Here is a 22017-nt window from a genome sequence, read left to right as displayed (position 1 = left end):
TTTCTTTTTAAACGGAGATATTTTTAGCTGGGTTGGACATTTTACAAACTGGCCTGCTTCGTGGTAAAGGACGAATCATTGTAGCACTGCAAGGAGACCAGTTTAGAGTGTGTGGGGGGGTGCCACTTCTCCGCCCCCTTGTCCCCTCTTCCTCCCCCCACCCCCTTCTCCGCAATCTTGCAGAGTAGCTATGAAAGAGGACTTTTCATTCTGAGGAGCAAATGGGCTCGCTCCTTCAGGGCGTGGAGGGAGCAACTGTGTCAGCTCAGGTTTCCCAGCTGCGGGGCCTCGAGCTTGGCGGGTGTGAGGGTACCCACGGTGTGGTAAAGAGGCAAAGCCGCTTTCCTCGCCAGCCTCTGACGAGGCTCTGGCTCCGCATTTCATCCTCCTCTCTGAGAGACACAAGCATGCGGGTCTCCCGCAGCTTCTGAGAGTCAATGGAAAGGGAGTTGGGCGACACACCTTTCAGGGCAGAGAAGAGCCCCAACTCAAGGGACAAAAGGGTTTCAGAGGTCTTTTCTCAACAGGACAACTCTGCTTCCAAGTGCGGCTGGCGGGTGTCTTTTTCTTGACATCTGTGGAATCTGAGGGGTTCCCCACCAAGACCCAGGAGGAAGAAGGATCTAGTGGTTCCTCTTCTCAGAAGGAAACCAGGCCAAAGGCATAGAGAGCTACCTTCATCTGTTCTATCCTTTTAAGGCCGGCGGGAGAAGAGGGTGGCTTACCCCTCAGCTCCTCCATTCCCCAAGACACTTGAGAGTGAGCCTCATTCTATAATTTCACTTCTTTTAGTTTAGTTTAACCTGAACTAGGGGATGGGGAGTGGGGATGAGGGTGATGGGCAGAGACTTACAAACATTAGACTTCTCTTTTCTTCTGGATAATCTCCAGTATGTTGGGCGGGCCTGGAACTCAGCACAGGACCTGGAACTCTGATCCTCCTTCCTCCACCTTCCCAGTGCTGGGATTACAGGTGGGCCCTGCCACATCCCATCTCCAAGGGCTTCCTGTGTGCTTAGGGAGCGCTCTGCTGAGTGAGCTAGAACCTCAGCTCCTAAACTTAAGAGATTCTGGAGAGCAGCCTTGTAGCCTTCCACTTCCACAGTTGAATCAAACTCCAGCATAGAGTTGTTCCTCCAGTCTTACCCTCCCCTTCCCCGATCTACCTTCTATGATAGATATTTCTATCATAGAAGAAATTTTTTGATATTTCCCCTTCTATGAACTTTTTTTTTTTTTTTTTTTAAATAATACCTAACTGGGATATGAGCTGGGCTATCCGCAATGTTAGTCTTGACTCTCCACATGGATCTCCAGCTCCTTGAGGGTACAGCTATTCTGTACTTCAAGTGCTTGTGGTAACTTGGAGCATCACAGCTTCTTTGTAATCAAGAGAACTTTGGGTTATGGGGCTGGAGAGATGGCTCAGTGGTTAAGAGCACTGGCTGCTCTTCCAGAGAACCCTGGTTCAATTTCCAGCACCCACATGGTCTCTCTGTGACTAGTTCTCACAGACTCCCACAGGCACAATGCAGGCAAAAACCAATGCACATAAAATAAGTAGAAATAAATTTCCAGGCAGCAGCAGTCTTTAATCATAGCACCTTTTACTTTTTAGGCAGGTGGATCTCTGTGAGTTTGAGGCTAGCCTGGTCTATGGAGTGAGTTCCTGGACAGCTAGGGCCTACACAGAGAAACCCTGTCTCGAAACAAAACTAAACAAAACTAAACAAAACAAAACAAATACAGAAACAAAGGAAAGTCTCAGTTACAATGGGACATTTTTGATTCAAGTATGCAATGTGCAGTGATCAACTTAGGGTAAACAGCAAATACAACACCTTAAGCTTTCACCACTTCTTTGTTGTATTTTTTAATTCCTAATGTGATATCTACAAGGCATTATTGTTAATTATGTAGAACCCCAGAATTTAGTCCTTTCTCAGAGTAACATAGCGCCTCTTTGTAGACCCTCTCTGCTTTTCTCCCATGTCCTTTCTCCAGGCCTCTTGTAACCACTGTTGCACATTTACATTCTATGAGATCAAGATTTAGCTTCTACTTATGAGTGTGGTTTTGCATACAAACCTTTTTTTTTCTTTTTCTCACTTACAGTATAAACATAAGAAAGAGGAGGTGGGAGTTGAACCAAGGCCTCATACATGTGCCCGCTCACTGAGCTATATCTCTGGCTCTCAGATTCTTAAATTATAAAGTTCTTAAATCATTTGTTAACGATTAAGTTGTCTTATCCAATTTGTGTGGATTTTCAATTTCTTAAAATTCTGAGTTAGGATTGTTTTGAGCCAAGCCCTATACCAAATACTTTACAAGTATAAACTCATATAATCCTCACTTATCCCCAAGAAGAAGGTATTTTTATTGTTTTGATTTTACAGATAAGAATAAGGAGTGGTCCGGGTTGTTATGTAATTCATCAATGCATGCTTCTTTACAGAATTAACAAAAAAAATTGATAAAAATATTTTTACAAAAAACATATAAAGTTATTATTTTTTTAAGACCATGTTTTCTTAAGCTATTTTTTGTTGTTGTTTGTTGTCTTTTTTTCAGACAGGATCTCTCTATGTAGCCTTGGCTATCCTGGAACTTGCTATGTAGACCAGGTTGGCTTCAAACTCATGGAGATCTTCCTGCCTCTGCCTACCAGTGCTGGGATTAAAGATGCATGCTACCATGCCTGGCTTCTTATGCTAACTTTAAAAAGTGAAAAAATTGGGGGTTCACAACATGTTAGCAGCAAGAACAGCAATAAAAATATTTACTCGTATCTCCAATATACCTTTAAGCCTTTAGTAAAACAATAAACAAAAATTAATTAAGGCCGATGACATGATGTCCCTGTAAGAGTAACAGTTGTCCAAACTTGATGATCTGAGTTCAGAGACTCGGGACCTGTGTAAAAGCCAGACTGGGTGGCACAGGCCTGTAATCCCACCACTCCTGAGATGAGATGGGAGGCAAAGACAAAAGAGTATTCCAGAAGTTTTGGACAGGCTGGCCTGGAGTACACAGAACAGTGACAAATGGCAGAAGAGGCCCTGTTTCCAAAATAAAGATGCTGAGCACCACACCAGAGGTGTCCTCTGACCTCACCTGCACCACAACTCAGGTGCATCCTTACACATAAACATCACACACACATACAAACACATACTTAAAAAAAATAATTTCATGATAGAAACGGCAAGATTAAGAATTCCTATAGTAATCATAGCAATTAGAGTAGTAGTAAGTAAATATTAAAGGAAAGGTCTAAAAGTTATTAAGAATAAACATATGTAAACAGCCAGATCTTGGTCAGACATTTTGTCATATCTTACAAGGAACTGGCCAATTTACTTTGTTTCTTCCAATCCAGAATTTAAAAATTTACTTGTGTGCACATGCACGCATGGTGTATGATATGTGCACACATGTGTGTCCAGGTGCACTCCCCTGTGTGTGTTTGTGGAGGCCAGAGGTGGGCTTCAGTCTTCTTCCTCTATTGCTCTTCACCCTATCTTTTGAGGTAGGGTCTCTCACTGAACCTGGAGCTCATGTTTTTGGCTAGACTTACTGGTCCATGAGCTCTGGGGATCCTGTCTTTCTATCCCTGTTTCCCAGAAATGGTGTTACGGCATGGTGTTGCTAAACCTGGCTTTTATGTGATGGTGGGGGTAGGATCTCAGATACTTGCTTTACCCACTGAGCCATTTTCCAGCTCTACTTCAGAAAATTTAAAACATTTTTTTTTTTAGGTGAGGCAGAGACATCATGAGAGTCAAGCTCCTTAACGGCCTTGCCCAAACTGCTTTTGCTGGCTCCTCAGTCCCTGTTCAATTCACGAGCCATGGAAGCTGAGGGGATTCTGGCCTCACTGGTTCAAAAGTTGGGCTGAGAGAATGTGCAAAGTCAGTATGAGGCAGGTCAAGGTAGTGTCCCTGCGGGGACACACCTGGCTGTGTTAGACTTAGGGGACAACTGAATGGGAACTTCTCTGCCCTCAGAAATATGCTGTTAACTGCAAAAGCAAGGCAACTCTCCCCCTAATATCACAATATAGAGGACTATCTTAAAGCAGAATGTTACTTGGTTCTAAGCCTTTGTTGCTCTAAATCATTAAAAATTTATGTTCTGTTGGTGTATCCTGATACAAGTAGCTCCCCAGCAAGTGGTGGCTATGTTTGGAGATTCACACAAATGCCTTACCTGGGCTCTCCTGTACACCATCAAGGGCATTGGGGCAAGGCTTGTCACCAACTGACCTCTCTGTGTGATTGAAGAGAAAGGGCGGGGATGGGCAGCTGCCATCACCACCTTTTTGTTTGTGGCTGTGGGAGACACTGGATGTGTCATGAGCTTGTCATGTGCTAAAACCTGCAGGCATAAAAGAGCACATGAGCTGATCATGTGCTAAACCTGCAGGCATGAAAGAGTGTCATTCTCCCATGGCCATCTTTGGCCAAAAGTCAGGAAGTCTATTTCGTTCCATTCTTGGCCCTTTAGCCTAGCGGACTCCTTCCGGCTGAGCTCTTGGGAGGCCTCAGGCTCTCGGGTGAAGCTCTGCTTTACTCGCCTTCAAAAGTTTCCTTTTCTCATCATTGCATTTTGCATTCTTTTGACCTGTTGGGGACTACATTCTTTAGAAAATATTTACTTTTTATTTATATTATTATTATTTCTGAGTTTATGTGCACCGTGTGCTTATGTGCAGGAGCCCTAGGATGCCGATCCCCTGAAATTGGAGTTGCAGGCAATTGTGAACTACCATGCGGGTGCTGGAAACCAAAAAATAATTACATGATATCTTGAGTCCTCAGCAGGAACATTAAGTTCTCTTAATTGATGAGGCATCTCTCCATCCTGATGATTCTTCTTTTTTCTGTTCTTTCTTACCCTCTCTCTCTCTCTCTCTCTCTCTCTGTCTCTCTCTCCCTCTCTCTCTCTTCAGGGTCTCACAATGTAGCTCTGGATGACTGTCCTCTATAAGCCACCCAGCATAGAGATAAGATGATGTTAGCCTTGGCTCCTCTCAGCCACTATACCTAGCATATAGCGAGTACACATATTCTCAGTATATGCAGAATTTGTGAATGAATGAATGATTAAAAAGCAAACAGTCTTTGGGTCCTTTCTATAACATTCCATTGTGGTTTGCGACATCCTTCCCTCACAAGGGTCTGGTTTTTCTGTTTCTGAAATACTTTTTCATTGTTTACTGAAATTAAAGTTCAAAATTAGGTAAATTAATTTTAAATTCTCTAAGTAGGATCAATCAGCTGTTTTATTTTTTATTATGTAATGAGGAGTTAAAGGGCTTAAAATGTGAATGTCACTTGAATTAACATAGAGACTAAAGCTTATTGAAACTAAAGTGTAACCCATCAGTCAATCAAAAAGTGTAAATAACTGATACTAGGGTCCTTTCTGTTTTGACAGGGGTAGAGGTCAGAGAGAAGTCGGTGTTTGGGCTCTCCCAGGGACAGGGGTTCAAAAGGTCATCTGGGGAGCTGCAAAATGTAGAAAAGGAGACATGAGGACATGGCTTTTGTATTTCCTTAATGTCTCATATTAGAGATGTGGAATATGACACAGATGTTTATGCTTGCAGTCTGTGAACACAGTGTTAGGGATTCTACATTCTTTCATAGGATTTAAGATCTGGAGTGTGTGTGTGTGTGTGTGTGTGTGTGTGTACTTTAACAAGTGGCTTTCTTACACTTTCTTACAGAGGAATTACATTTTCAGAGGAACTAAATAAAATAGTTCTTTTAAAATAGTTCTAAATAAATAGGCTTTTGTAACCTAAATTGAGTCCTACAACATTTTAACAGAACACTTTGAGTACATGATTAACTAAATGATGCTAGGTATGTTCTAGACAGGGAAGGCTTGAAGATACAACATAACTTGATTTTGAGTTGAGCTCCCTAAATGGGGGTGTCATATATTTTATGACAAATAACTAATATCAAAGAACCTTCCATTTAACAGGTTATTCAGATAGGGCAATTGAAGTAGGTCAGTGCACTTTGCAAACTTCTGGTTTATTTACTTGATACTTTCGAAAGTAGAAAGCCAACAGGTATAAAGGTCCTGGCAAGTCAATGGGTTGTGTCAAAACAATCAGTTTGCTGTCTGTCTGTCTATCTATCTACCTATCCATCTATCCATTTATCTATCAATCATGTTCTATCATTCATCTATCTATCCATCCATTTATCCATCTACCTATCCATCTATCAATCATCTTCTATCATTTGTCTGTCTATCTATCTATCTATCTATCTATCTGTCTGTCTGTCTGTCTGTCTGTCTGTCTGTCTGTCTGTCTACCTATCTATCTATCCATCTATCTATCTATCTATCCATCTATCTATTTATCTATCAATCATGTTTGATCATCTATCTATCTATCTATCTATCTATCTATCCACCTATCCATTTATCTATCAATCATGTTTGATCATTCATCTATCTATCTATCTATCTATCTATCCATCCTTTTATCTGTCTACCTATCCATCTATCAATCATCTTCTATCATTTGTCTGTCTATCTATCTATCTATCTATCTATCTATCTATCTATCTATCTATCATCTATTTTCTATCATCTATCTGTCTGTCTATCTGTCTATCTATCTATCATTTATCTTCTATCATTTGTCTATCTGTCTATCCATCTATAATCTAACTTCTATCTATCTATCTATCTATCTATCTATCTATCTATCTATCTATCTATCTTTCCCTTGAACTAGAAGCAGAGCCCAGGAACCAAATGTCACAGTTTTTTTTCCTTGCTCTACACCTAACCAGTAGTGTGACATTTTTTTCTAGATTCTGGTAAACATAGTAAGTCTTGCAGCTTCCAAGACAAATAACTTTCTACATTTTTATTCAATAACAACGACTAAAGTAGTTCATATTGCATATCAGTAGCAGAAATTGGATAAGAATTTCTTCCTCTTCCTCTTCCTCCTCCTCCCCCACTCTTCCTCCTCCAGAGACAGGATCTCTCTACAAATCTCTGGCTGTCCTGGAACTCTCTATGTAGCCAAGGCTGTCTGCAAACTCACAAAGATCCATCTGTCTTTCCTTCTCAAGTGTTAAAATTAAAGGTGTGCACCGCTATTCCCAGATAGGATGCCCTTATAGGACAGAACTTTCTCAGCACCTCCAAAAGCTCAGTTATGCCCCTGCCCATTTAATGCTGTTCCTAGCTTTTATCACTAGGTTGATATTTCTATTTCATACACATGAAATTGTGCAGTAGAGGTGTTGGGTATATATGTTTTCTTCCTTCCTCTTCCTTCCTTCCTTCCTTCCTTCCTTCCTTCCTTCCTTCCTTCCTTCCTTCCTTTATCTTTCTTTCTTTTAAAACAGTCTCATGGTTCTTAGACTAACTTCAAACCTGCTATGTATTCAAGGATGTCCTTAATACCTGATCTCCCTGCATCTCCTAAATGCAGATGTTACAGGCATGTACCACCAGACCTGACTCATGTTGTGCTAGGTATTAAATCCAGTACTTCATATATGATAGGCAAGCACATTACCAATTTAGCTACATCCAAGCTCAGTATTATATGTGTCTTAATGTCCCTTAATATTATTAATATTAACAACTAGCAATAATTGTTCCTTTAAAAAGTAGTAGTTTTTTGTAAAAATAAATATGCTACATGTAAGCTATCTATTTATTGTGATGGCATTAAGTTATTATAATTTCCTCTTCCTCCTTACATCCCTTTCTTCTTCTTCTTCTTTTCTTCCTCCTCCTCCTCCTCCTCCTCCTCCTCCTCTTCTTCTTCTTCTTCTTCTTCTTCTTCTTCTTCTTCTTCTTCTTCTTCTTCTTCTTCTTCTTCTTCCTTACTCTGTGATTGTGAAGAATAAATGTAGGGCCTTGCCCATGTCTGTTGGTGTTGCCTTGTTGAGAAGCAGAGTTCATTGGCCATCATTTGTGATGGGTGTTAAAGCCTGCCCTCAATTTCCACTTATGTCAAGGAAACAGACACCCAAAAGTTGCAAGATTGAGGTGGAAAATTTTGGTCCACACATGTAATACCATAATCCCTGAATGGAGTGTGGGTAAAGTTCCACCTATGGATGGAAAATATGCCATTTATTTGTAAAGATTGCATTTCCTTGGAAAAACAGTGAGGCTGGGGGTCCATTCTGGATTCAGCTGTTATCTTTAATGTTGACAGAGGCAGATAGGTCTGAACTAGTGGGCAGGTAGGCCCCAAATCCACTTGCTTATCTAATAATAGGCCCAGGAAAGCATACACAGAGCTTCAAGATGTTTTTGGACTTTGGATCTAATACATACTACATAGTAAGGGCTTTATGTACCTGAGGATCATTCTGCATTTTCAATTATTTCTGCCCACTCCACAAATGCATGAATCAGATTAAAAAATAGCTAGAGAGACTTGAATTAAATGCATATTCCCATAATGGTTATTATCTTTTTTCTTGGCCTGGCATTATTAAAGCCAGCTGAAATAACAGGAGATAAGTAGCTATTATAAATGGACCATTAAGAGCAACAGCAAGGCAACATTATCATTGATCTCTCATGACTTTTACTTTATATAAACTAATGTACTGAACTGCTATGGTGTTACCTACTTTAACAATAAATCTGATGTGTCAGGACAGTGACCTGATGTTTTCTTTTACATTAATTTATAGCGGATCGATTTACTTCTTGGACTACTTCACCTTATTGATATCACAGACAACCATTTCTTAGTTGGGAGACAAAGAAGCCTGGACCAGAACCACCCAGTAGCTGCTTCGTCCTTCTCAGGGTACCGAGGACTGTACTTCACACACGATAGGCAGGAATTTTATCACTGGGCCATAAAGTCAAGCCTCTTTAACATTTCAAAGAGTTTTGAATAAACTGTCACTAAGTCTCCCAGGCTGGCTTTGAAGGTGACTGTCCATTCTCAGCCTCCTGGGCAGCAAGGATTACAGACTTGGGCTGCTAGGCCTAGCTTTTGTTGTTTGCGATAAGGTCTCACAGTGAAGCCCAGGCTGGCTTTGAATTCTTGCTCCAGCCTTGCACCACCAGGCCTGGTCCTAGAAGGCTGTCTGTCTGTCTATCTATCTATCTATCTATCTATCTATCTATCTATCTATCTATCTATCTATCCATCTATCCATCCATCTATCTATTTTCAGGACAGGGTTTCTCTGTGTGGCTCTGTAGACCAGGCTGGCCTTGAACTCTCTATGTAGTCCTGGCTGCTCTGGATCACAGAGATCTGCCTGCCTCTGTCTCCCCAGTGCTGGGATTAAAGGCGCATGCCACCACTGCCCTTGCCTGATGACTGTTTTAAATGAAAAAACAAATCTCCTTGCTCAATAGTCCAACAGATATGACCTTGTATTTAAATTTGCAGTACCAAGAACTGAGACGCTTTGACCCATCCTCTATTTGAAAAGTTTACGCAGAGATGCTTTAAGAAATCTGAGGTTTTCTTTTTTTTCATATGCAGAAGAGTGAGGTTTAGAGATATATTTTAAGACACTAAGCTGCTTTTTTTTTTTTATTAGTGAGTTATAAAGCAGAATAGGAAAATGAGCTCAGTAGCAGGCAGTTTGGTGCAGCGACGTTGTAAAACGCGGTATAACATTGATGTGCTGCCACTGACACTTTTCTTTCCCTCAAGCAAAATGTATTGCCATGTAGTGACACATGCCAGGGTGCCAGGCACCACACTACTACTCTGGCAGGTTCCAGACCACAGACTTCCTCTTGCTGCCAGTTTTAAATTTTCAGCAATAGCCAGCAATTACCACAGCCCCGCTGGGCCTCCGGGCTAGCTGCCTGCACCTTGTCCAGCTTTCAGTTTATACTCTTGGTTCACGAGTTTCAGGGAAACTATAATAAATCCTTTAAAGATTCTCTCTAAGAATAAAGCAGGAGACTCACCCATTTCCCTCCTTCCTAATTTGTTCACTGCTTTCTTTGTATATCATAGTTCTCGGTGAAGGAAAACATTAAAAAGCCCACATATCATTTATACATCACAAGCCTAACTCAACTTGGAAGGTAGCAATTTGAGAAATCTATTCTATTCCTATTATTTTTCTTATCTCATGCATGTAGCCATAAAGAATATGAAAGGTGCCAGGTATGGTGGCACACACCTTTAATCCCAGCCGTAGGGAGGCAGAGGCAAGCAGATCTTTGTGAGTTTCCGGACAGTGAGGGCTACATAGAGAAATCCCATCTCTTAGAAGGGGGTGGGGCAGAATGTGGAAGGGACCTGAAACTTACCCAGGAAGAGGAAACAGGATCTTATCTCTTCCAGTTCAGGCCATCAATTTCATGTGTATAGTCCATGTGCAAATCAGGGTAATAAGACGGAGCAGCAGTCCTGTTAAATGTCCTCTAGCAATTGCATTGGTAATAACACACACGCATTTACACTTGAGTCTTGACCCTCTCCTCAGCTACAGAGATTTGTGGCAAACAGAGCTATGCAGGCAAGGGGAGCCAAAAGGGCATTTGTTAAAATAAAAACACCAGGTGGGCCACTCTTGAATTACAATAACGTCTTCTGTAATCATTCCTTTCAGCACATACTTTTGACCAAATAATTATCATTGCACCAAGAAAAAGCAGGCTCATCTAGTTTTAGCCTGCTTCCCCCCCCCCCATCTCCTTGCTTTTAAAAATGTACAAAACAGCTTAGAACCATGAATGTTTATTCAGATAAAAAGCATATTTGTTCCAGTTCTTAGCTTTTAAGGGGCAACAGATTTTTCAGCTCTAGCACACTGAGCTCTTAACGTGCTACAAGACAGCACCACCAAAGACGCATATGGATGGCAGAGTTAATTTCCTGAATAATCACTAGAAGTCGTCCATATGACACAGAGAAAGGAGACTTGAAGCTCAGCCCAACAGTGAATTGACAGCCATCTTTAACCACCGTGACCTAGGAATGACCCTGAGCTCTGTTGGGTGCAGCAGAGAGATCTATTGCAGAGCACTAGGCAGCAACTGCAGAGTCACTCCAAGGTCTGCTGTTCATGTAGGTGGCCAACAGAAGGCAAATGTCATACCCTTTATGACACTTTATGAAATACGTGGAGTTGGGTTTCATGTTTATTACCTCTGCTTGGCAGTGTCTTAACACTCAGAACAATTACGTTTTTTAATATTATTTAAAGTGTTGTAATTTGACATTGCCTTCAAATGCCTGATACTGTGTAAATACAGTTTATACACACACAAGTCAATAATGTTAATTCTAAAGCGCTTAAAATGTCACGTGTCATTTTATGATAAAGCGTGTCCTTTATTTTGTTTTTCTTAGCTCTTTACCCCAAGGCCCTGCTTGCTTGGCTTGCTTGTTCCAGTCTGTGTATTTGGGTCAGCAGTGGCAGTTGAGGGGAAATGCACACATGGGGTCTCAGAGTGAGGTTGTGCAAGCTCTGGCCAGGCTGCCCTGTCACGGAAAGTTGGTATGAAAGCTACTTGTGATTTCGTTTTATTTTGTTTAATTTTTCTTCTTTCTTCTTTCTTTCTTCCTTTCTTTTTTGTTTTTGTGCTGGGGTCTGAACCCAGGCCCTTGCTCAGGCCTCTAAGTTGTTTCTCCTCTCCCTGAGGGTTGTTTGAGTACAGCAGTTATTAAAAAGGGGTTGCTAGGCAACTGAGATGCTTGGTATCTCATTAGCTTTCAGTGAATAAAGTAGAGAGTTCCCTGTTTCTTTGTGAGAACTGTTTTCCTAGGATTTTCATGAGGAAGAAGTAAATATACCCACCTGGGGGGAAAAGGATAGAGATTAAACTATTTGTGCTATTAGCTTATACATAATAACTGACATGTTTACACATCAATCTCTGAAACTGCAACTAGTAGTTTCTGAACACCCTTTTGTATTTGTCACCCTTCTTGTGATCAAATACATGACAGAAAGAACTCGAAGGAAGAGATATTCATTTCAACTCACGGTTTCAGAGAGCTCAGTCCATGGCTGCTCAAGACCATGTTCTTGGGCGGAACATTGTGAAAGAGAGTGAAGGAGATTCTTACCTCATAGGGGCAGAAGTAGAGAGAAGGACTGGGAAAAAAAACGAGCCGAGGACCCAGCCTAGCCCTACCTCCTAAAGTTTACAGGGACTTTTCCCCACCCCAGCTACCAGTGAGAAACCAAGGCTTTAACTGTGGGATATATTTTATACTCAAACTCAACTGTAAATTCACTGAAAATTAGTCATCAACCATAAATACCTCATAACACTTTGATTTTTGAGTTTCTTTTATTTTTAATTTCCGGAAGGCTCCTGAAGCTTGTGTGAAGATCCTATGGAATTAATTGGCTGGTGACTTTGGAGGTGCCACAGGCAGCACCAAGGAGAGCTGGATCCCACGTTTGGGGGGAGTGTATGACCCCCAAACAGGTCAGACGTAGAGATCTTATTCCATCTGGCAGAGGGTTCATGTTTACAGCACTACTAAGTGGTAAATGTTTGGAACAAAATCCTTATATGGAGTGACTCTCCCTCCCTCCAGGGCCATTAGAAGATTCTGAACTCAACCTGCCCTGTGCATTCTCAAGCCCACACTTCCCCCAGGACAGCATCTCATGATTTTTATTCCTTGTTGTGCTTTTAATGAGAGAAGCAGGCAGGATCTGTGTATTTTGATAGTTTCTAATAAAATTCTAATCAGAGTTTCTGTCTCTGTACCCTGTGAGGTGGAGAAATTTGTGGCTAAAGAAAAATATTGCAGGGGGCGGGGGGGCTGGAGAGATGGCTCCATGGTTAAGGGACTGACTGCTCTTCCAGAGGTCCTGAGTGCAATTCCCAACAACTACATGGTGGCTCACAACCATCTGTAATGGGATCTGATGCCCTCTTCTGGTGTGTCTGAAGACAGCGACAGTGTACTCACATACATAAAATAAATGAATCTTAAAAAAAAAAAAAAAAAAAAAAAAAAGAATATTGCCTCCCCTGCCTTGTGACAAGGCAAGATTTTAATCCAATTCATAACCTTTTAGAAATAGTTCCATCTAACCAGGCCATTGTACTTGGTGACCTGTTTATTCATTGATGTTCAACACTAGTCTAAGTGCATACAATGAAGAAATGATAATAAGTGATCGACGGTGACCTCATTAGCTGGACCAACACTGTTAAAGGAATGATTTGGCATGTGTAAGTAAACTCCGTGGAGCCTGTCTACCCCAGGACAGTAGCACAATCTTACTATTGGCTGTCACAGATCTGTGCATGCTCTGCCACACCCTTCATGTTGTTGCTTTAACATAATGGTGCTCTTTGCCTCCAGCTTTTCTTTCTGGACACTACATTGGAATCTTCCTTGTTTCTAGTCTGTCCTAGTCAGGGTTACTATTGCTGTGATGAAAAACCACACTAAAAGCAATTGGATAAGAAAGAGTTTCCTTGGCTTACACTTTTACATCACAGTCCATCGCTGAAGGAAGTCAGGACAGGAACTCAAACAGGGCAGGAACCTGGAGGCAGGAGCTGATGCTAGAGGCCATGGTGTGTGTGTGTGGGGGGGGAGAGTCCTGCTTATTATTTTTCTCAGCCTGCTTTATTTATTTATTTTTGATTATTTAGGAATCTCACATCATGCATCCCAATCACACTCAACTCCTAGTCTTCCTATGTCTGACCCTCCTCCCCCACAACACACCCCGAAAACAGAAGAAATGAAAAAAATGTATTGTTCATATGCTCACTGGAGCATGGTCAAATTTTTAGTGGCCAATGCCCTAAGAGAAGGTGAGTCTTTCTCTACCTACACCCATGGCAGAAGCCATTAACTGAGGAGAGCCTAGCTGAGGAGAGCCATACTATGTCGAGGGGCAGGGCCAGCTCTCCTACACCCATGCCACCATTGGCACTGCTCTTCAGCTGCTCAGCTTGCTTGCTTATAGACTCAGGACCACCAGCCCAGGGATGGCACCACTCCAATGGTCTGGTTTTCTCCCATCAACCATTAATTAAAAAAATACTCCACAGGCTTGCCTATAGCTGCATCTTATGGAGGCATTTCTCAACTGAGGTTCTCTCCTCTCAGACAACTATAGCTTGTATCAAGTTGACATCAAACCAGTCAGCACATGTCATAGCAATCAGGAAGTATTCTGAAATGTCCACTTTTTTTTTCTTGCTTTCTTTCTTTTCTTTTTAGACAGGATCTCACATATCTTATATTAGCCTTGAACTTGCTATTTTTGCCTAGGATAAACTCGAACTTCTCATCTGTCTACTTCTACCTCTCTAGTGCTGGGATTACAGGTATGTAACACCATGCCCAGTTTACGAGTGCTGAGGATTGAACTCAGGGCTTTGGGTATATGAGGCAAGCACTCTACCAAATGAGCCACATCCCCCATTCTCACTTTTTTTATATTCGAAATCTGATGATGTCATGTAAGCCTCTATCATTCAAGAGGGAAGATAGTCAGGTAAGCTTCGTTACTGCAATCGTCTTAAAATGTTCTGCTATAAACACTTCAAACACAGCTAGGTCTGGCAGTTGGAGAAGCTGATACACTTGAGAACTGCATTCATTTCTCATTATGGAACTGCTCTGATTTCCTTGTAATCACAACTTAGTACAGTTGCAGAGCAGGCATTCAATTATGACCAAACTAATCACAGCATTTAATGGCTATTGAAGCCACATTTCAAGAACTCACTCATGTATTTTGATAAGAGGCACATTTTCAGCTTGTGTGCCTTTCTTTGGAGCCACACCTAGGTGCTGTTTTCAAACTAGTTGGCTACACAGCATGGCATAATTACAACCGAAAGCCAATAAGCTCTGAGCCAGGCAGAGTTCTTCAGGTTGTTTATTGGTTCATACAACTGAAAGGGCAGGGTCAGTATTCAAGAGCAGGTGGGTGAAATTTGTGTGACGTCCTAAGAACCTGTCCGCTTTGCGACTCCCATGGTTCCGTGCTACCTTCTGCTGTGTTTGATTTATCGTCAGGCTGTGCAAGAAGTCTTCAAGCAACTAAGGAACTAACAGAAAGGAACTAAAGGACAGATGAGGTCTGGCTGACAAGACTTTGTTTCACTTCCTGTTGAAGCAGCAAAGACATCAGAAAGCTTCTGTAGCTCCTATGTTTATGGATTTGACCATCTTTAACTGTGGTCTTTCTCCTGGAGAATTAAGGCTCAATTGTCTTCTTTTCTGGAGACTGAACTACTCAGAAAAGTGCTCATAAATATGAAGTGCAAATGTTATTTTAATTGTGTGTATGGTTTTGTTACCGTTGTTTTTATTTTTGTTTGTTTGTTTTGGAGACAGAGTCTCCCTATGTACTCTGACTGACCTACAACTTACTGTGTAAGCCAGGCTGGCCTCAATAGCTTAGAGATCTACCTGCCTCTGCCCCCTAAGTATGGGTATTTAAAAGTATGCATTATTACACTCAGCCTGCTTTAAGTTTTGTATTACTCTTTTATTTAGTTATTTTGTGGGGATGTGTGTGGATGCTGACAGCCTGCATGTGGAGGTAGGTCAAAGGACAACTTGAGGAAGGTGGTTCTCTCTGGCTACCATGTAAGTCTTGGGAATGGAATTTAGGTCTTCAGGCTTGGCACCTACTGAGTTACCTCACAGCCTTTGATGTTAGTATTTTTAATTATAGTTTGGTTCCAATGCAGACACTCCAGTTACCCTGTATCTCTTTCTTTCTTTCTTTCTTCCTTCCTTCCTTTCTTTCTTTCTTTTCTTTCATTCTTCCTTCCTTCCTTTCTTTCTTTTATTTTTTATTTTATTTTATTTTTTTGGTTTTTAGACACAGGGTTTCTCTGTATAGCCCTGGCTGTCCTGGAACTCACTCTGTAGACCAGGCTGGCCTTGAACTCAGAAATACACCTGCCTCTGCCTCCCAAGTGCTGGGATTAAAGGTGTGCACCACCACTGAATCTCTTTCTTATATATATTTTGATATGCAGGAATAGCTAGATTCCAACAGAAATCCACAGTTAGAATCTTTTCAATAAAATTTTAATTGCGACTCTTATCACACTCATGGGTTAGCAGTATCCTTTTAACATAGTTTCCATCAAGTTGCCAGTGATCACTGTCCCCTGACCCCATGAGACTTTAGTCTCTGTAGCATTTCCATTCGTATTGATCTAGGTGAAATGAGGCAGGGTTGAGAGAGCAGTTAGAAATAGTTATTGATTGATCAATCCGACAAATATGGCTGGAGCTTCTCTTGTGCACTCGACCCTAGGCTGAGTCCTGTGAGTGATTTAAAGACGAGATATCAAGGACCCTGGCTATGAGAAACGTACTCTCCACTGAGGTAAGCCCTTAAACAAAGCAGAGTAATTGTGAAAATTCTGAGAGGATTCATTAATTGCCTGATCTGGGCTGTGAGATGCTTATAAGGCACAGAGGGAAGAGAATTAAAAGTTTGAGTCCAGCCAGGACCACATAGGCAGTTGAGATCAACCTGAGCTACATAAGAAGATTCTGTCTCAACAAAACAAAACAAAAAACAAACAAACAAAAATAAAAACAAAAAAAGCCCACTAGAGCCAGGCGTTGGTGGCATACTCAAGAGACAGTGGTAGGCGGGTCTCTGAGTTCAAGTCGCCTGGTCTGCGGAGTTAGTTCCAGGACATTCAGAGCTATACAGAGAAACCCTGTATTGGAAAACTAAAACCAAAACCAAAGAAAAGCCAAACAAAAAACCCCAAAAGCAAAAAACCCCTAAGAGGCTGGAAAGGCTGTGGGTTTAGCCCAGCGGTAGTATGCTTGTCTAGCATATAGAAGGACCCAAATTTAATCTCTAACACTACACACATAACATAACAAAACAAAACAAAACAAAAAACCAAACCAAGCCAAACACCCAAACTCAAACTAACACAACCCACTATAAGTAAATAGAAAGGAAAAACAAAAACAAAAACAAAAAAAACCACCTAACTTGGTAAAGCAGGTTTGTAATTCTAGTTAACTTGGTCACAAGAGGCAGGGGGAATTAACAATTCAAGGCCTGCCTGGGCCACAGAGTGAGTTCAGGACCAGTTTGGCTAACTCAGCAAGACCCTGTCTCCAAATAGAAAACGCTGGGCTAGCTCAGTGCGAAGACTGGAGCTATCCCAGCATACTGGAGGGAGGGCCTCAGTACCTATGCCAGCAACAGCAAGCAAGAATTAATTACTGGGGATGTCGTCCAGTCACCTAAACTCATGCCGAGAATGTACTAGGTTTAATCCTGTTCCTTCCATAGCAAAAAGATCAGACAGATGGCTCTTGTGCAAATAAGAAAAAGAAAAGAGAAAACTATAACGCAAATTATTAAGACACAGAAAAATGACAAAACAACACATACACACACACACACACACACATGCATACAGGCACAAATCAAAGCCACCTCACCCGCAGTCTTCGAAAACTAGAAGCTACCACTGTTACTCTGGCAGATTTTCTTTGGACTTTTTTTTCTAAATCAACTTTCCTCCCTGATTCCTGCTGATATTGTAAAGCTCAAGCTTGTAATTCTGTATCCTGCCTTTCTCTTTTCTCTTCTTCTGTTTTGAGACACAGTTTCCTTACTCTGTCCTGAAAGGTTTTGGATTTACAATCCTGCTATAGCTCTCAAGGGCTGTGATTACAAAGTGTGCCACGCTCTGGCTTATATTTTGCCATTTCACTCAACATTATATCACAATTGTTTTGGTTTATCTTTAAAAAAGTCCACGTGCACAATTTTTAATAGCAGTAAAATATTTCATTTTTTTAAATTATCATTTCTTGTTTAAGCATATCTTTTGTTGGGCTTTTAGATCATTTCTGGCATTTTGATATTGTGAACATCTCCAGCAAACCATGGTGGGCAAATATTCGACATTTTGCATTATTTCCTAACGATGACCCAGAAGTAGTAATATGGGCCAAGTGTGAGATTATTCACAAGGGTCTTGATTTGTGAAACCCAGTTCCATTTCAGGAAGTATTGGTTGGCTTCCCTAATAAGAAGTAAATGTAAGTTGTTGGTAGCACCCTTGCCAGCAGTAGGAATGAAGAGCACAATAAGTCCACACCAATTTGACTTTTTTTTTTGAGGTAGTATTTCATCATTTTCAAATATGGCCATCTTTTACTTTTTATCTTGAGTCATACCATTTTAAAGCTCAAATTTCCTGCTTCCACAGCATGGCACCTGTACCTCTGTGGTGGTGCCAAGGTTGGCTCCATGGCCAAGTACAGAGGGCAGCAGAGAAGCTTAGTCAGGTCTAGCTATTTTAGCAAAGGCTCCAAGAGTGTGGCTCATGTGGCCCACTGGGTCCTCCAAGCCCTGGATGGGTTGAAAGTGTTGGAAAAGGACCAAGATGGGGGTGGCAAGCTAACAGGGAGACAGAGAAGAGATCTGGACAGGATCGTCTGATGGGTGGCAGCTGCCAACAAGAAGCATTAGAACAAAGGATTCTGGGTTGATACATTGTCTCATTTGTTAAAAAAACAACAAATTCCTCATGTAGAGTCTAGCACAAAGCTAAAAAAAATTAGCGTTTAAAACTATAAATACAATTGTATCACCTTCCATAGGGAAATTTTCTTCCTTCCTTCCTTCCTTCCTTTCTCTTTTTTCTTTCTTTCTTCTTTCTTTCTCTCCTTTTTTCTCCTTTTTCAACACAATGTCTCTCTGTACAGTCCTCGCTGTTCTGGAACTAACTTTGTAGATCAGGGTGGCCTCAAACTCAGAGATCTGCCTATATTTACCTCCCAAGTGCTGGGATTAAAGACATGCACCACCATGCTCAGTTATGGGAACCAGGTTTCTTATCTCCAGTCCATGTTTGAAATTATAGATAGTAATGAGCTGAGCTCCACTATGTTTTGTTTCTCCAGACATGCATGCCTGAGATAAAGTTTATTTTAGAAATTAGAAACAGGAAATGGCTGGGATTATAGCTCAGAGGTAGCGTCTTACCTCATAGGCATGAGGTCCTCAGCTCAGTGCCCAGGACGGAAAAAGAAAAATAGGTACAGTGAGAGATGAACAACAACTAATAATAAAGTCGGACAGTTTTCATGTATGCTATGATAAGGAGTCGTGTGAGTGCGACCGGTCTCTAGCAGAGTGGTTTACTATATTCTGACTTTCTCATCATTGTGACCTGGGATGACGTGCTCGGATGACGTGCTCTCCACGTAATGAGATGAATGACTCAGGGAATAGCATAGAGCCTTAGGGTCACTTGCATACAAACGCTGTGATGCCATCCCAGGTGATCTGATAACCCAGACAGCTACTAACTACTGGGGCGTGTGGCATAAATGGGGTAGCTATTCTAGACAAAGGGATTCATGTCTTGTGTGGGAGGGAGCTGGATAGTACAAGATTCTTGTGTTACTAAAATGCTTAGTAATTTAAACATCTATGGACTATTTCTGGAAATTTCCATCGAATGCTTTTTGGATAGTAGTTGATGGAGATAAGTAACACCTCAGGGAATAAAATCTCAGCTGAGCGGAGGTACTACTGTGACTTGTCTAAACCAGAGATAAGCAGCTGGCAGAGAGTGCTAGGCCAGGAGAATGTTTGTAGCTAGAGGAGGGTCTTCATGGTCAGATTGCAAACATTGTTACTTTACTCCAATTTAGAACTTCTCAACAGCATCTCTACAGAATAGAGATGGGAACATAGAGGCTTAAATGTAAAAGCCCTATAACAGAGAAACCAGCAAAAGGCATCTTTGTTGTGACATAAACAACCATGCCTTTCAGACGACTAAAAGACATTTCTATTCATTTTGATGTCACTAAATGAGTCAATTTCTACAACTAAGAGCAAAGGGATGGATGATCCCCACATGAGTAGCATTCTTGTCAACGTTGCAATAGATCTCTGTTCACTCATTTAATAGCTTTAAGGTGTATCTTTTTACACGGCAGATGGCAATTGCTCCTTCCTTCTCTAATCCTTCTGTGACTGGAGTAAGAGCAGGATTCTCAGAAGCCTGCTGTTGTGGCTGGCAAATCTGTGGAGTGGTTGCCGTGAGTTTTAGAACTATAAAACTTCTTCAAAGGACTTTTTCTCTGTATTTGCAAATTATAATATTAGCCCTTTGGAAGAATTATGTGTTTGTAAGCCCTATTATGTTTTCTCATTGAAAACTTGTCAAAATATTGTGCTGTTTACCAAAGTGTCTTAATATATTCATAGTCTGACTTAATCCCACAGTCTACCATCTCAGAGGTAATCCAAAAACTGGGTCTTTATAATAGTTTATATTTATTTCTCATTTTTAATGGAAGGCTCTTAATATAGATATACTTTATAGACAATTCCCTACTTAACAATTCTTACTCATTTTGAAAGGGACACAGACATGATCATTGTTAAGTGGTTTGCCAGAGCTGTAGAGCTAAGAGGATGATAATATGATTGTTGATTTAATCCTTACCCATTAGCCCAGACTGTTAGTATATAGTGATATATAACAGATGCTAGCCTTTTGGGGCCCCTGGAAAACACATGTCTGTATGGAAAGGGGTATGTCCTAAGATCAATACAAAGCCAAGCCAAGTCTTGGTTTAGAAAGAGTTAATTTAAAAGGAAGTATTAAAGTCTATAGTGTTTTTTTTTGTTTGGTTTCTTTTGTTTTTTTGTTTTGTTTTTTTTAAATTGCATTCTCTCAGCATGCTTCCAAAGTATTACATGAATAAGTATAATACCCTCTTCACTTTTAAAATGAAAAATGGATTAAAATGGACTTGTGTTTTTGAGACAGGGTCTCAAGATGAAGCCCTTTGGCCCAGAACTTGATACATAGAACTAGATACATAGAACTTGATACATAGAACTTGATACATAGGCCTTGAACTCACAGAGCTCTGCTTGCCTCTGCCTTCTGGAATCAAAAGCAGCCACCACATGCCCAGCAAAGTGTGTGTAGTGTGTGTGTGTGTGTGTAGTGTGTGTGTGGTGTGTGTTTGTGTGTGTGTAGTAGTAGTAGTAAAAGGAGAATGCAGTTCAGGAGTCCTCAGGATGTGTCAGAAGAGTCAAGTGTGACCAGCCATTTGAGGCAGAAGTGCACTGTGGGAAGGAGTAAAGACTAACTGAACTGAACTATTTACTTATTCATTGCAATGCTAGGGATTCAGCCCAGGGCTTTGTGTATGTTAGGCAAATGTTACACTATTGAGCTACAACTCCATCCCAGAATTGATTTTTAGTTATTTTAACTAATTAACTAATCAGTTAGTTACTTGAATACTGGGACAAGCTTCCACTGAGTAGCTCTGGTTGGCCTAGAACTCAAAAAGATCAGCTTGCCTCTGCCTTCCAAGTGCTTTGATTATGTGTGTGCCTGTCTGAATTTATGTGTGCCATGTGTGTGCAGGAACCTATGAAGGAGCCTCCATAAGAGAGTGTCACATCCCTTGAAATTGGAGTGGACAGATAGTTGTAAGCTGCAGTGCTTATTTTGAGAACTGAACCGGGTTCTCTGCCAGGAATAGTAAGCCATATTAACTACTGAGCCATCTCAGTAGTTTTTCAACTTACATATAGTGTATGTGGATAACTTATTTGTTCTAGCACAGCGACCCACAATTTCAAGATGAACATAGCTTGATACAACAGAGAACAATAAAAGGTCCAGATTCTGAATTTCTCTTTCCTCTGTCCTAAATTAGTCTAAGTTACTCTCTTTTTTTCCTCAAGAGCTTTTGCCTTTGGGAAATATTCCAGGAGGCACCTCACAAACCACAGGTTTAGAGGCAGATAATTATAGGGAAATACACACTGTACACTAAAGACAACATTGGCATTTGGGCCTTAAGAACAGTGACCAGTTAATTCATACATTGCCCTGGGAAACCATAAATAGTGTTATCTCTGTGTTCACAGTGAAAGGTTTCCAGAGAGCTGGAATGCAAGTGAGATCGAAAATCCAAATTAAAGTGCTATTGTATTCAGATTGCAGAGGTTTTAGAAAAGATATATTTGAAACTATTTGTCTTGGATC

This window comes from Mastomys coucha, unplaced genomic scaffold (assembly GCF_008632895.1).
Source record: "Mastomys coucha isolate ucsf_1 unplaced genomic scaffold, UCSF_Mcou_1 pScaffold20, whole genome shotgun sequence".
Classification (NCBI taxonomy): Eukaryota; Metazoa; Chordata; class Mammalia; order Rodentia; family Muridae; genus Mastomys; species Mastomys coucha.
Note: the sequence above shows the minus strand (reverse complement) of the source record.